This window comes from Linepithema humile, chromosome 2 (genome assembly GCF_040581485.1).
Source record: "Linepithema humile isolate Giens D197 chromosome 2, Lhum_UNIL_v1.0, whole genome shotgun sequence".
Lineage (NCBI taxonomy): Eukaryota > Metazoa > Arthropoda > Insecta > Hymenoptera > Formicidae > Linepithema > Linepithema humile.
This window is the reverse complement of record NC_090129.1, coordinates 34,444,931-34,462,160: the sequence shown is the minus strand read 5'-3', so window position 1 is coordinate 34,462,160 and position 17,230 is coordinate 34,444,931. Positions and strand designations below refer to the sequence as shown.

At 35.2% G+C, this 17,230-nt stretch overlaps 1 protein-coding gene across 4 annotated transcripts in view; it reads left to right on the top strand.

The window, feature by feature from the left end:
- Window positions 1–17,230, top strand: part of LOC105674918 (cysteine-rich venom protein-like) — a 45,357-nt gene that overhangs the window by 3,601 nt on the left and 24,526 nt on the right. The window contains exons 1-3 of one of the 4 annotated variants that reach the window (XM_067350618.1): window positions 1,964–2,402; window positions 2,486–2,574; window positions 3,177–3,814. The exons of 1 other annotated variant lie outside the window; for it this stretch is intronic. The gene's annotated coding sequence lies outside the window, so the exon portion shown is untranslated. Of the gene's footprint in view, window positions 1–1,963; window positions 2,575–2,877; window positions 3,815–17,230 lie in introns of those variants that run through there. 2 more of the 4 variants (XM_012371597.2, XM_067350619.1) reach the window with 2 other exon arrangements.

Below are 17,230 nucleotides of genomic sequence, written 5' to 3'. Positions count from 1 at the left end.
TTTACTCAAAGAAATTATTAGATTGTATCGCACAAAATTGCCGCTTCTAAAAAATGTTACATTTTGGAAGCAATAAATATTATTCAATACGTGCACGTGAATAGTTTAATTTTTGTAATTTTTTAGAAAAACGCTATTGTTTATTTTTACGGAAGAAAAATTTTATATTTTACAATATACCATAAATAAAATAAATAATGTTGGCCTCGATTTGTTTAGCCGGTCTTTCGTTAATTGAAATTTGATTACGAGTCTACTGAAAGATACCGCTGCTGCAGGATTGCTACTGTTTCCGCATCCTTCGAGTCACTTTGTAGATAGGTAAGTATAGATTGCACCGTGTGCTTAAGAAAACTTCTCGTTCCACCCTCCCTCCCCGCCCGCTCCGAGATAAACAAACTTATCCGTCCGATCTGTTCAAGAGTGAAAGAGCGTCTCTATCGGCTGTTACATGGCCGAGAGATAAGCATCGTTCGTATCGATCGCGTATTCGATTCGCAGCAGATGCAGGACAATGCGGGTTTATGCTGACGCATATCGCTGTTACGGGGTAGATGTTCGTTTATTCGTGCATCATAAACATTTTTCCTTTTGACCGTGTGCGACTTGCATGTCACGTATGCGCTCACAAATAACGTTTGACAAGAGCATTAGTCGCAGTCGCAGGACATCGAACATCGATATTCTCCCCGTCCTCATGAGCTATGAAACTGCATCGCTCTTAGACTGAGTTGTAAAAATTGCGATGTGATTTATATTTGTGACAAAGACAAGGCTGCGACTGGTAACTTTTTGTGATATATAAAATGTCCCACATTCATAAATACAAATATCGAATATTTAATTCATTAATTTTCTTTCTACTCGCGCTTTATTTTGCATTAATTTGTATCTTTAATTAATTAAAATAAATTTTATACATATAATTTTATACATTTTACACATTTTACACTATATATAGAAAGTTAATGTTATCTTGTTAATTTCCTGCCAATTCATAAAATAGTAACACATTGTTTCTTGACTTATCGAGGAGAATAATTTATAATAAATTTTTAATATCTTAATATTAATATTCTGTTGCTTTAAAATTTTAACTGAAAAGATATTTAGAAATTATGAATCGAAAGTATTAATCTGCTTGTCTCTATCAATTTATCAATCTTTCTCTTTTTTTCTCTCTTTCTTTTATTTTTCACCCCTTTTCTCATAGATTGGAATGAAGAAAAACGAACAACTATTCTCTTTTCTTGTATTGCTGTTTCATAAATTTTTGAGCTTTTTCTTATTTTCCCGAAAATAATAAGTGATTTATTTTCGTTGGAAAATTTTATTATAAAAAATATGTAAAAGATATCATTGGAAATTAACATGAATTGATATCGTACAGTAATCAATATTATACTTAAATAACGTGTGCTACATTTCTCCGATGTTGAGAAAGAATTATTTAAATCAATTTGTAAGAAATAATAGTATCAGAGAGAGCCATTTAATATATTTATCACTTATTAATTAATATTTACACTATGATTGATCATTTGGCGCAATGGTAATTATTAAAAGTTTATCAAAGCAGCGTATTTCGTGGTTTCAGGAGAGTCAATTAAATATAAATGAATGCTGAATGCATGGGTCCCAAAACTACGTCCTTCTTTCACAAGAACGCAAACATAGATCATTCGAAGCTATCACGTGTGTCGCTAATAATTTAATAATGCATCGCTGTATATTGCACGTGGGGGGGGCTGGCAGCCTAATATCCGGAGCTGCACTAATATCGCGGAATTAGCGCGCGAATAATCGGTCGGCGCTTCATCCCCCGTGTATTTCGTGCGCCGCGCGAACGCTGCCCCTATCGAACTTCCTCTCCGTATCGGAGTTCCGCCACTCGCAAGTTCCGCCGCTCGGCTCCCCGGCTTTAGAAGAGCTTGCGCCAGTTCGCACGCAGACAGCCGCGCGCCGCGGTACAGCATACTCCGGGACAGGTTGTCGTCGCGGTAGCGCGCCGCCGCCGGTCGCAGTACCGTCGTACGGTTTGAGTAAGAACCATCCGCTCTCGTTTCCATCGTTTCCGTTTTCGACTGTCGCTGCCCTGTCAAACATTTAAAATCCCTCCGGTGTCAAATCGACTTCGCGTCGGTGTCTTCGACTGGCGTCTCCTCCGCGTCGATCTTCCCTCTAGCTTTCCGATCAAGCTGCTCGCACCGAGTCATCCAACCTGCGTGAATAGTGAATGGACTGAAAAATTTGTTGGTGGGCAAAACGATGTAATCGCGAGGAGTCGATTCGATGTTCAAGTCGACAGCGATCGGAAGATGTCTCTTGAGGATTCTCGAAAAAATGGACACGACGCGTGATGAGGATAAAAGTACAAAGAGAATTGAACTCTGTCACTTCTGGTGATACAATCGTTCTTGAAACGTAGTCGAACGTGAACGTGTGCTGCAACAGAATTATGTGACGATCGTATTCGTGCTTTCAGTCTCCTTGGAAGTTCGAACATCCCTTAAACGAGATCAGTCTCCTCTTACAAAGCAAAGGGTCTTGAAGAGTCGCGCATTAAACATCCAGGTTATTTCCGTGTTAAAGAAATAATTTTTTGTGTTAATTACTTAAACACTTTAATTGCCAGTGAAAAGAGGCACAGTCGGTTTTACAGACGCTGATTCTATTATTTCGATCTGAACTTTAGACAATTGATCTAAAATTATTTATGCGCAATCAGATTTATTTCTACTCGTGTTTATGTAAATTCTATCTTTGTGTATCAATTATCTAATTATTTAATATCGCAAAATTTAAAGATTAATATTAAAAATCAAATTTGTTTTTGCGTTAAATATTGCAGCAATTCAATCGTTCATCGGTATGTACAATTACGTTTATTTTCCGGTTAATTATTTGATTGTCCATTGGTTTGTTAATCGATACTTGTAATCAAGTTTATTTTCGCAGTAATTGTTTTGACCTTTTAAATTGCTAAGCAATATTTCAAGCTGAGTTTATTTTCGCGTTAATTGTTATATACTTCAACAGTTAATTTTAATATATGTACATAATTGGATTTCATTGCGTGATTATCGTACTATAATTATTATATAAGTTACGAATTTTCACCTGCGGATTGTCGAGTGTTTTTCAAGATTTTAACAGCCATTGTTCTCTACGTTCAGAATACACCGACCGCAACTTTAGTTGAAGGTTCGAGGAGAACGAAGAATACAACTCTGACCTGTGTGATAATATTGGAAGTACGAAAGTTCGGTGATCACACAACTTTAGTTCACCAAAGTACGCCAATGTGTTTTACGAAGACAATTTTGAAAGTGTAATAATCGGTGGGACTTAAACGTGTATCGTGATTTATCGTTGGCTGCGAAAGAAAAATGTCAGTGGAAAGAAATATATATTACAACGCATTGTTTGGTGCTTCACTTGACACAAGATATTAATAACGATAAAAGTGACAATAAAAGTCACAATGCTACATAATTTTGAACATTATATCTGAGCCTGTTCTGCGATATTAATAAAACTGAGATATTTAGTTCTGCGGTCCAACCGCACTGCCGTTAGACGTTAAATTGACTGTGGAGAAGGAGATTCGATTTTTGCCCGTGTGCACATGTGTGGTTGACGTTATATACGGCGAAGCATTTGAGCAATGAAATCGGACGAGTCGACGCGGAGTTAAGCATCGCTAATTATCTTAGAGCCGCTGTATAATTGTCGCTAATTAATCTGTGCGACTCTTCACGCCTCTCGCCTCTGCCGGATTCTCTGCGAATTTTCACGCTTCCGCCGTCGCGAGGTGAGTCGAGCTATATAAATATCCTTCGACAACAAGCTGTGCACACATTTTCCACTTACCAGCACATGTAGCGGCGCTCGCCGTGACGCTAATCGCGCAGGGTATTCGACAAACAAGCTGAAAATTGTTTTTCGCTAAACTTCGAACTAATAAACTCGTAAAGATAACATTTTTTTATTAATTATGAACGAAGGGGTACGATAATGCCATAAGTCGATTTATATAATTTTTAACAAATTTTTTTCTTAATTTGGGACAACAATAACAAGAAATTAATAAGCCAACAAAAGCTGGAAATAATATATATATAAATTATTTCCATGAAGTCTGAAAACAGCGATATTATTTTGTTCAACACTGCTCGGAATCCTCTCAAGAACGTTTTTCAATTTTCTGCTTTCTTAACTTTCCTCGAACGTGCTCAAATATAAAAAGCTACAGCATTACTTCGGTTAACTGCGATACTAATGTGCATCTGCCACCGCAAATCGCACACAAATTTCACATTTGTGATTATGCGCTGCATGCATAAAACGAATTCATATCTGATTTATAGTCGGCAAAGTTATGTTTTATCATTTTATAACGGTCAGTAAAAATATGTTTGAGTCATGAATTAAATCTCTTTTTAACTCTCAATTCTTTTTTAATGTATACTATTGAATTATACATATATATGTCCCATAAGAAAAATAAATTGCTAAATTTTTACCTTTATGTTAATAAAAAAGCATATTGTATATATACAGAATTAAAAATTATCAATTATTTCAAATGTTATTATTAAATCTATACAAAAAGATTAAATTCCATGTAATTTTTCTAGTTAAAATTTTCAAGCTTTTATCAGCTAAATGAAAATATTAATTTTGCTCTATTAATTTTTATTCCATTTATTTTTTAAATGTTACAAAAAAAATGTACAGAATTTTATACGATTTGCATTTTTTTATACCAAGCAAAGCTTTGGCGAATCATATTTTCAAGAATCTCCGTAAAGCCTTTGAAATCCTTAAAATATCGCGCGACTCGGAAAGCCAAGAACATTTTCATCACGCAATATGGCATAAAAACTGCCGATTCAGTAGCCGTGAATGTTTTATTTTTACTTTGTTCTCAGGAAAATACGATATCGTCGCGGTGGAAAAGTTTAAACGGGGCAAAATGCAATTTGTTTACCTATATACACTAGAGCAGAGGGAAATATTTTTGGTTTAGTAGCCACGTTTATCTGCGTATCAGCCATCTGCATACTCTGTTTGCATAAAGATCGAGTGTTGGAATTAATTAATCCATTACGCGTATAACCACAACTCACGAGAAGCATCTTTTTATTTCGAAATTGTGATTTTTTGAATAAAGATACAAATACAAAGATCTATTATTATTAAGAATTATTGCGACAAATAATAAATAATTTTGTCTAGCGCATTGATTGTACAACGTAATCATATTTTATTTATCTTTCGCGTCTCCAGAATAAATTAACGCTTTTAATTAAACATTTGTTGTTAAGAAACAACGTTAATTTATAATAAAGAATTTTGCAAGCTTATGCAAAATTTTCAATTACGTTTGCGTAAGCACTATTATCCGGTTGTGTTATTTTATTTTCATAAACGTATTTGCGCGTTGGCGGTTTTTGCATACGCAGAAAATTTTACGTGAATTATTACGTTTATTTATTCGGTACAGTTAGCAGGATGTGTAGCTTGCCATAAAGTACTGTTATATTTGTTTTGTATCACGCACAATGCGTGTTTTCACAATTTTTTGTAACAATTTTTTGTAACGTGTTTTGTATAAAACTTTATCATGCAGAAAAGATGTAAACAAAAAGAAAATGTGTAGATTATTATTACATAATTATAAGGCATGTGTTAATCTGTAATTATATTTTTGTGATTTTAAAATATAAAAAATATTGAAAGATATCTAAAAAATAAACGATCATTAAAAAGTTCGTTATTAATTCAAAAATTAATAAACATATTCCGCAATAATTAAAATGCAATATTATATAATAAAAACATAATTTCATCTTGACGCATTATGCGCATAATAATTAATTGTAATATGCATTCTACAGAAGCTCTTTTTCAGATAGAAATTTTTTAAATCCCTCATTTTACACATGTATATCTAACGAGATATAAGTATTAATATGTTTGCAAATTTAAGTTAAACAGTCTAGTTAATCTCATACAAGGAAAAAAACATGTAAAACTTCTTTCGGAGACCGTTCTCGCAAATTGAGAGTTATTTCACGACTAGTTCATCCTCGAAAGCATCTCACATTTTGCTTCTACAAACTATAGTTCGTCACGTTCCTCTCGTCGCGATATTGCGCGTTCGCAAAGCCTCATTTTGCCATATGATATCCCGAGTTTATTTTCATGCCCTCTCATTCTGTCGAAATGAGGCACGTTGCGGAAATTAAACTCGCGAATAATGGGTTAATTTGAGCATGCGATTAGTTAACTCTATCCTTGCCAGTCGTGAACGCTCGATTAGTTTTCGTGCGCGAAATTGTATCAGATTTTTCAACATCCAGCAAAAAACGTCCATGGCAAAAATAAAATGGCGATATATAATAATATTAATTAAAAATCATTATTATTATTTTTGTAAAGCGTTCTCTAGATAATAATTCTCTGTTCAAAAATAAGTGATTGATTATTTGCGAGGAAGACAGAAAATTAAATGTATTATTCGCAGACACGCGCGCGTAATATATTATACAGTTAAACGAAGCTATTATTTTGATTAAAAAAGAAGAAAATAATAAGATTGAATGTTATTCAACGCAAGATGTATTCAAATTTTCGTTATTCACAAAATGTTCACGAAACCGTGAAATTTGCAGAAGCAAATATGGTAGAAATCTTAGGAAGCTGGTAATAAGATAACAAAGTATCTTTCACGCTATCAAGCAATATACAAGTTCACATGCGTAGAATATTTCGGTGCTACCTCCATTATTCCGTGCCTGCTTACGTCAATCACAAGAATGCAGAATCTTCGCAGAAGCCGCGCGATTCGCGAAACTTGTCGACAAAGTACATTCCGAAAATTCCGCCCTGCGAAATTTCAGTTCGCGTGGGCCTCCTTTCGTGCTCGTTGCGATCGGGGGAAATTAGAAAGGGGTGGGCAAAGGCAACCACCGTTACGGCGCACGCGAGGAGTTAATTAGGTTCTAAAGTAATCCTTTGTTCCATTTTAGTTAATAGGACTAGAGCTGTAACAGAGCCTGATAAACAAAAGCGCGTATTATATTAACGCGAAACTAATCGCAAAATATCGTGCCTTCGCGTTGACGTGAAATCGCAGTATTGTCGACCGTGTTATTGTTGCCGTCATTATTATTATGTGTTACGGTTTAGAATGTAACCGAGATTATTTATTGATTAATAAATTACAATTCAAATGTAATCAGGTTCTGCAAGTACAGAATTTATTGTACATGTAAAATAATTTCGGCATATTTCCTTGATAAATTTAAATTTTTCACTAGCAAATTCTTATGATATTTAATAATATAATTTAAATTTCTCGTAAATAAACTCTCCAATCAAGGATTGATTAAAATAAGTTGTAGATTCAGGAATATTTCTCAATAGATTAAAGAAACTGTATCTTGACACAAGATACATTATAGAAATTTATCAATTCTTTCAACAGATATTTCAAAATTATTAAACTTTTGCAGAACGCAGAAATTCTAGATTTTAATAAAGTGGAAGAATTAATTTGAAACTTTTCTTAATTTCGAGCCGTTAGAAATTAAAAAAACAAAAATTAATGAAGAAAATCGCGAATGAATTATTAAAAGAACTAAAGCTCGTGAGACAATAAAGCTTTATCATCAAATATCGACCAACAATTTTCAGTGTTTAATTATCGTTAAATAATTACCTGAATATAACTTTCGTGTAGTAGCAAATATCCTAGACGAATAAATTATAAAAAGATTTATAAAAATATGTGTATAAATACACATACTTATATTTCTTGCATATTTTGTATCAATCAACAGATGAGATAAACGCGTGAATAAAAGAGACTGCGTAAGTTTTAGCGAAACTGATGTAGCTGTTATAAAAGATCGCAATTACTTTATCTGGAACCTCGGTAATTAACTTAATGAATTAATCGAGAACTTGTTTTATAGAATTGTTCTGCGGTTTTGTTGAGTATTAATAATGTTACAACGAAATTACGTCATAATTATTCAAAAGCATCTTCCAAGGAATGCGGGATTTTATTGTATTGAAATAATGATTGCGCATAAAACGCGGATTATTGTAAAGCTTGTAATACGTTTTTAATAATCGACACACAATTTTCAGGATACGTAAGAAAATTGGAAAGCAATTTTTGTGCAATTACAATACAATGATTACCTATGTTAATCCTCTTTTCGCGAATCAAACATTTTACGTAACGGAGAACGTTGATAATTAAAGCCGCAATAGATAAATGTTGAAGGAGCCGGAAGCACTCGAGCGGTTCTTGAAATGTGGACTTTCTGGATGTACATGTGCCTTTAATTAAAGCTATCCGGTTCGTTTCGCAGCGCCGATAAATAATTGTTTGCAAAAGCAGCCGATGTGGTCGTTACACTTGCTCGCGCACCTTTTAATTTGCACTTGTGCCATTACTTTTAATTTGTCCGTGTGCAGCATCGAATCCGTCGGCGGATATATATCGCGGGAGGAAAAAAAAAACGAGAGAAGGGGAAGAAATGAGAGAACTAATTCCACTTTTAATTTCTTGAGAGATTTCAAACCTGCCGAGCAGACTGCAGAATCGATTGCACACTGTCATTTTGTTTCGTATCGGACTGGTCGTAATTAGAAGAGATTTCTGGCTTCGTCCCCGCCGCTTTTTGCAATAGCATTGCAGCTGGTTCCGCGTGGATGATCACATTTATCCATCTAACTTGTTCTTACATACCAGCGATCAAAAGAAAAATGTGCTTGCCAATTTATAACGGATTTAATCTTATTAAATACTTTCGGACTCGAGGCCAATTTCGTGCGAGAGTTTGCTCATTTTTATCAAAATTTAAAATAAAAGTTTGAAAACAAAAATTATCCAAATTTAATCTACATAAAATTCTTATAAATCTTATGAAATTTATCGCTTGACTTCAGAAGTGGTTATTGCTACGTAATAGTGCATATGAAATTTAACGAGTGTAAGATAAAAATCTGATTTTTATAACAAATGAGAGCACGATTTTAAATCATATTTTTGCGCAATAATTTTCTGTCGAAATGAGTTTGGACATGAACAAGCTAACAAATGAAATATAACACAGTGACAAATAGCTAGTCAAAGGACACGATATACTGCATTGGGTTTGCAAATCCACACCGCTATGTGTCTGGCTTTGCGACATTGCGCGGGCACGTCCAATGAACAATTAAACACAGTGTAAAGCGATAGCTCCAGCCCTCCTCTTCTTCGTAGATCTAAGTCTACATTGTTGCGATACATCTACAAAGATATACACTTTCCCATCTTCCTAAAGTTAAAATATAAGATCAAGGAAATCTAATTGTGCAAGTAATCTTGGGACTTGCGTAGATATCTGATATCTTCGTAACTTCAATAGTTAATCTTTTTTTTATTTTTCTCCGCATTGCAGTTGTTTGTTTCGCGAAACTACACGTGTTTCCCCGCATATACAGCCGCACAAATCTCGCCGCGTGACCGGCGCAAGAACGTAATATAGGGGTTGTCGAAGGCTTAATTAGAAGCATTAATATGGATAAACTGAAAACCCCTCCGCCATTGAGTCCTCCATCTCAGAGGGTCCACCCTGAAGGATTTGCATGTTGGCCGTCTGCCGACGAACGAAGGCAGACCCTTGCTGGATTTCTCTACTTGCTTTCCTTCCTTTTCGACAATGCCCGGATTTAGTTTGAAACCCCGTGGATTATACTGCCAAGAGCTCAGGCTCTTCGAATGTCTATATTTTTTCGCCTGACAAAGAGACTATAAAAATAGTATTATCTAATATTATTTGCGCAAGTAAGTGATGAATTAAAAAATCTATTATACGTAGATATTAAAATTTTTGAAAATGTCATGTAAATTTTTTATTTGAATGCTGTTATTTCGAATTTTTACATATTGCAAATAATATGTAAAAACATTTATGACTTGAAAAAAAAAAAAACAGTACTGTTGATAGCAGCACTCTAATTTATTCAAAAAAAAAAAAAAAAAAAAAAAAAAAGAAAGAAACGCAAAAAAATTATTATTCGGTATAAATATGATTATTGCATGCAGTAGAAAAAGCAAAATTTATAAAATTAAAGAAACAAAAAATTAGTGGAAATAATTTTTCTTAAAGGAAGAAAAATAAATTTTGATAATAAAATAAAACTATGTTTGTTAATAAAAGAAGAAAACTAATGCAGATATGGTGTGAGTTTTACCGTAATGTGACGTGTAATTTTGTATATTTGTTTTCAACTTGTGTGTGAATCCACCATCGATTCATCAAACCGAGTCGCATCTTCGTCTAATTGATCCTTAGAGAATCAGGTCGTCGTCGCAAACACATCTGTGTCGCATCCGCGCGGACAATTAACCGAGTCAGCGCGAATCGTGCAAGGCGGTCGTAAATACGCGCAAATGGATCACCGCGATTGTACATCAAATGCAAAATTGTCACAATTCTACTGTCGTCCCGTACGCAGACAATTCGACTATCGTACAATCGCGATCGATGCTATGAGAGAGCGATGAAGTGCGCTTATCGGGAGGTTTACTGTCGTAATAATCGCCGGCGATATATCGTCTCCGCAGATGTAACTGCAGCAATATCTTCCGAGATTTATGATGTGTAGGACGTTTATGATGCTTTCGAACCGATGAAAGCTTGCAGATAATTTGTAACTGAGGAAAACGCTGAATATGCGAGGCGCAATAAGAAAAATCATTTCTGTATTTTTTCTTTCACAAAATCTTTGAACAATTTTGTATTTCTTTAACAGGAAAATAAAAAACACAAGGTATTTTTTATATTTTTCACTGAATTTTAGATGGGTTTTAACAGAATATTTTTACCAAATTAAGCTTCAATTATTAAAATAATTCATGCTTGTATATATTTTACTGTTTTGACAATTCTAAATAAGTAATGTCAGAAAATCAAGGATGATGATTAAGAGAACGATGTTCTATTAAATGTTAAGTAAGAAAACGTAGTGAATACCGGCATAATTATTTTAATTTATCGAAGGGGAGGGAAAGAAGGGGAGAAAAGAGAGAAAGAGACTTGATATATAAATATCACAGGATTAAGAATTTATGGACGATTGCAGATAAAATCTTATGGATCTAGTACATAATACATTTTTTCCTGTTCTGTTTACACGACTCCTTGAAAACGTTTCAATACTTACGATCGAAAAGAAAGAGAGAAAGAGATACGATTTTCTTAAAGAAGGAAGAGAAAAAAGAAACGCAACGAGACCGTCGACCGAAATCACTTCCGATGTATCGAATGATGCCGGCATAGCGATAACGACGAATCTTCGAGAGTAGAGATAACAACAATCCGACAGAACTTCATGGATCCGCTTAATGATTGGCTGCACTTATCTGACCTGATTTCTCAAGCCAAGAGTACTCAAGCCAATTGTATTCTTCGATAGCAGGAGACGGTGCTCGAGCACGATTGCAATCATGGCAATCAATCAGATTATTCTTTTCTTCATCCGGCAACGTGATCGCAACGAATTCCACAATCTTAAAAGACTATAAAATATATATAAATTACTTATACGACTAAACTTCTTTCCTGGGCGCTCCATTAAATATGGAATTGTAAATATTAACTGCGCCCATTCTCGCGTGTGTTCTTTAATTGCTTGAAGTACATTTATATGGGCTCGTTCACATTTAGATACGAAAATGTGAATATTAAATTTTGAGTAAATAATAATTATCCAACGGACGGAAAATATAGTTAATTAATGTAATTTTATATTTACATTATGATGCATTATCTTTTCTTGATACTGATATTCATTTTAGCGTTCTTTTTTAGCTGCCAATACCAGCCTGTCACTCGCATGTAATGTGTCGCGGTGTATTTTTTTTTGAAGTCCAATTTATTATCTCTTTAATTAAGAATGAATCGGCTATGTGTTATTAGCTAAAAGTAATTAAAATTTCAAAGCGGTGTATTTCACATTTTTAATTCTAAAATATCGATTTGGATTGTGTAATTACGGTGCTGCGACAATAATGGATAAGCTTTAGACGCGGATAACTGTCGGATATTGAGATTTTTGTGTCTAGAACAAGATAAACGCGGCGAAATAAGTCGGATCGAAGGGTTACGGATTCTGTTTCTGGAGAAATCAGGGAGAACGATCTCGTCGCAAACTATCACAATCATGGCAATCAATCACGTTCCATTTTCGCCGCCTCTTTGTGCAATCAGGGTGCACTTCATGCTCTCGATCGGCTCTCCTGAATACCGTTTCTTCCGCCAACGCGTTTCGCGGTCTCGCGGTGGTGCCAAAGTGTCAGGTTGAGATTTCTCTGATTTGGTTGGCTAGCTGGTCCGCTGACGAGCTGGCTGGACCGCGTCGCGGCCAACCAGCTCGTCGACGTGCCTAAACTAAGGATCGGTGGTTCTTCAATCTGTCGGTTGCATTTAAGAAAAAGGAAGAGAGAGAGAGAGAGAGAGAGAGAGAAAGAGAGAGAGAGAGAGGGTGAGGAAAGAGAGAGACAGAGAGAGAGAGAGTAAAAAGTTTCGTCTCGAAAGGACGGTCATCCAATGAAAACTAATCTACTCCTGCTTTTACGGAGTGGCAAGTTATGATAGGATTTTGTGTTTGTCAGAGGAGAATCGAGATGCTTCATCTAGAGAAATTTGCATAAGATAGTTCATCTTCAAGAGAGAAGTTTTCCAACTTTTCCATTTTACGCTTTTATTTAATATTTTAGAATATCTTGTGTTTCCCTGATTTCTTTGAGAAAAAACTGACTTAAAGTGACAATTGCCTAATAATTTATTATATTTTTTCGGCTGATTGTAGACAGAACGGAGAGAACTAAACCATACTGAACCATAGAAAGTAGCGAGTACGGTAACTCAAGTATTATTTTTCGATTTTAAAGAGCTTTAAACATGTGTAGAATAGCTGAAAATAACAGACACGCGCTTTTTTATATATGCTTTCTCGCGCGCTTAGAAGTTGAAACAATTCCTTTAAATTAAATCGGAACAATCAATTTTAAATAAATGTAACCATGCAAAGAGCAGATGTATGAAAAATATTTCGGATAAAAATTTTATGATATTTAATACTTTTTGTAATTGTGCATTTAGATTGTCCGAAATTTATTTAACGCGACCTCTTTCCATTACTTTTAATATTTTTGTAAAGATAAAAAACAAAGAGTACTTCACTTTTATATATTATTACATAAACATTATTTCTGTTAAATTTAAAGAAATATTTATAAAGCTATGTGTTCCGCGCACTCTGCGCTTATTTCTCCTGCAGTGCTTCTTCTTGGTTTGCGTTTACGTAGCCAGATAACCACAAACACTAGCGTTAATTTACCAAATTCTGGCTACACAATGGGCAGCTCGTTTAGGATCATGCGGGAAGAACAATAGCACTTAGTCGACGATGAGGCTGGAAGCAGCTTGTCTGCTTAACCTCTCTCAGTATATTACACGTACGCATGTATACGCATGTGTACTGAAAACACGAATGTTGAAATTCTCATGGAGAGATTAAACGTGTATTTGAACCCGTTGAATACTATCTCTTAATTAATTCTCGAATCAACAACGATCATTAAGGATCAAAGTGAATTTAAATGTTAATAAAAATGTATTACAATTTGTATCATGTGCTCACTGCTTTTTATTTGCATCTTTCTTACGTACGAAACATTCGAAATTATTATCTTTATTTTAATTTCGAGGGATAACAGGTTTAATAAAAATTACACGGGGCGCATTAGTTGATTAAACAGTTGGACGGAATCCTTTTAGACAGACAATAATAAAATTAATTTATGCAAATAGTTGCATAAAAGGATCTAAACGTATCGAAAAATTGCGCGTTCCAAGTACTTCACGATCGTCGTGAACGGTAACACCCAGTCGGCTTTCCATTCTGCTTGCACGAGCGAATTGGGACTTCTTTAGATCAACGATGTCTGCTTTTCACGAGAATGAAACGGTGAGCAGGGACGAGCTTTGAACTCTTATCAAAAGTGCATTTCAACGCAAACGACGAATGGAAATGCCCGGGGTTTTGAATGCGGCACGCCCGACAACGAGATTACAATGGAGCTCGCAGCTCGCGACATTCGAAATATCGTATTTGTACAAACTTATCAGTACACATCCTTCGGCCGGATAATAAACGATAGTTGAAAAAAAATCTCGCACGCAGATTTTTCTATGCAGGAAACAAAGCAATTTTTTATTGTGCGATTACGCTTCTATCTAAAAAGATTTCGATCCAACTGTTTAATCAACTAATGCGTCCCGTGTAATTTTTGTTAAACCTACTATACCTCGAAATAACAATTAAAATAAAGATAATAATTTCAAATGGCTCCTTTTTTTAGGAGCAATTTTTCAAGATTTGTTGAAAAGGAAAAGAGAACATTTGTTATATTCATATACAGAAATAAATTTTTTTCATATAAAAAAACCTTGAAACGGTAAATGTTGATTTTGTTACATATTTTTACTAGAAACTGTTTATGTTTTTTTTTAAACAAAAATAAAAATGTGTAAAAAAACCAAACCAACACTTTTAAATTTAAAAATCTGCAAAACCAAAAATCTATACATTTTAAATCCTGGGATTTATTCAGTCAAAGATTCAAAGAAATATTGATTTGTAGAAATGAAAGAATTGCGAAACTAAGAAATGGAATTAAAGATTCCTGAAACAAAATATCCGTGCTGTGGCAAGGATTTATGAAAGCAGGGACTATAGGAACCAAGGATCCGTAAAATGAAGGAACTGCGAAACCAAAGATTTATGAAACCGCCCGTGTTTTACGCGCGAATATTTTTCTCATTTCGCATGAATGTGATTTACCCGACGGTCTGCGAGAAGTCATTAGACATACAACAAATGGCGAATCGCCTAGTACAGATTGAAATAAGGAAAATAAAAGCATTCTCCGTTAGAAAAATGCGCATTCCGCCCCAGAAACTTTATAAACAGTGCACGAGATTTAATTATCGCCGATCAAATTCCTGAAGGGAATTAATTCCCTGATCAACGGTGCGTCACGCTTCTATTTACGGAAGCTGCGTGATTTTCCTTTTTACGGAGCCGTAATTAAAATTGTTCGTGTTCATAGCGTTAGGTTTATACCCAGGTTTTTATCATCTCATAAAGTTGTTATGCGCAAAAATAACACATGTTAGTAACAATGTAGCTGCAGTCAGATTTCACAGATCCAATAATTATTGAAAAACTATATTATTTAAAATATAGTTGTGATTTTTTACTATATCGCAGATCTTTTTATGATCTCATTTACTACGTATCAATATATTGCATATATAAAAAATATAATATGTATATCCATATCAATAAAAAGATAAGTTAACGACGAGGAGGAAATACGTTTATGTGAACATATGCGCTAAATGTGCGTATTTTATCTGATCTACATTTCCGGATCTCATTTTTACTTATATAGCCCGTTTTCTTATCTCTCGCTTTTTCGCAGAGCTCCGCGTAGAAACGGCGCGATATTATTAAAATTTTCTCACCATCGATCGAATTTCAATAACGACTGTCAAAGCAGCCGTCGCCGGGCGCATTAATTCTGTGACGACGGAAAAGTTGCGCGTGCCGGATTGCAGTAATCTGTGAGCGTTCGCGTCGCGAAAAATCACGTCGTTGCTCCCGTTTGAAACGCAGCTTCGTGCCGTAATGCCTTTCAAGATACAGCGTCTCTAAGTGTTATCGCAAATAGCGTATACAGACGACCAGCAAATATTGGAGTGAAAAAATCTGACAAGACGCGGAAGAAGTAATATGTCATCGTGTAAAATTTGTTATCAGCGCGACGATAAATATAATTTATAATATTTCATAAACGGATTATGTCGCAGTTAATTTGTAAATATTGTAACTCTGCATAATCTAAATCTATTTATTCAATGTTTTAGTATAAAATAAGAATACATTGTTTTTAAATATATTAACAATTTTGCACGATTGTTTTTCACGGAGAGAGTAAGTTTTTCACGTAGTATTTCGAACGCAATCGCATCGCGAATGCTTACGGATGAAAGAACAATGCAGGAAAGAAGGCGAGGATAGGCGAAGAGCGCAGCTTGTCAAGCGACGGCACGACGGTGTGAATGCAAATTATCATATCAATGCAAATACTAGGCCGATATTATTATAATGAGCTTTGGAGCGCGACGTCGGGGGCCTTGTTCGCGCTTGAAAACTCGCCGAGCAAATAATAATGGAAATAAAGCACGCTCCGGACAGTAATAACTTCCAGTCGCCGAGGGAGATAGCTGGGAACAGTGCGCGTTAGGCAGCGAGCATCGCTAGGAAAAATGAAAAATCCTGTTGGATTTAAAGTGAAATAATGAGGAGTACACTCTTGGGCGCGTGAGAACGCGCTTCGAACCTGGCCGTATCTGACTTTTCAAGCTGCTTCAGAAAAGCATCGCAGCATCGGGAGATAGAAATATCCTTTTAATACGGTGGCCACGGCTACGCGCTCGCGCTTGCTTTTAATTAAAAAAGGCATTCGGAAGAGAAGTAAGTTTACAGCGAGCGCGCGGTTGAGAAAGCAATTTCCGGATAAGCTACCGTTCGCTGGCTTACGCCGCAGGGGGCTTACGTAATACCGCGCCTAATTGCGCGTTAATTAGGACAAATTAAAAGCAAAGCATTTGCAGAACCAATCCGGCTAAGGTGGTGAGCTTGCGCCGCTTTTGAATCGTACTGCCTTCTTTCTTTTTGCCTTTCTTTACGACGTTGGATATCGATCGCGCGCGATTCTTGCAAACTTCAGGACGGTTGCATTTAATTACGAAAGAATGCAACCGCGTCATAGCGGAATGCAAATGCAGTAAATAGTTTTGCTCTTCATTCGCGGAATTATGAAACATTCTGAAACTCTCCATTTGTCGCATTGAATTTTCCGTTTAGAATTATTCGCTAACTTTCTGCGTTACGTGTGAGATTCAAAACTCATCTTTACGTTTATTAATTACAGATGTTTAGCGAAAATTATACGATAAAAAGAGTTTGACTGCAGATTTTCGCATTTATAATTTTTAATATTAAATATCCGACAATGAAAGATTAAATCAAACAAAAGATAATTTAATCTATTGAGTTCTGTTTACGTTAACGCTATTAAGTTAAA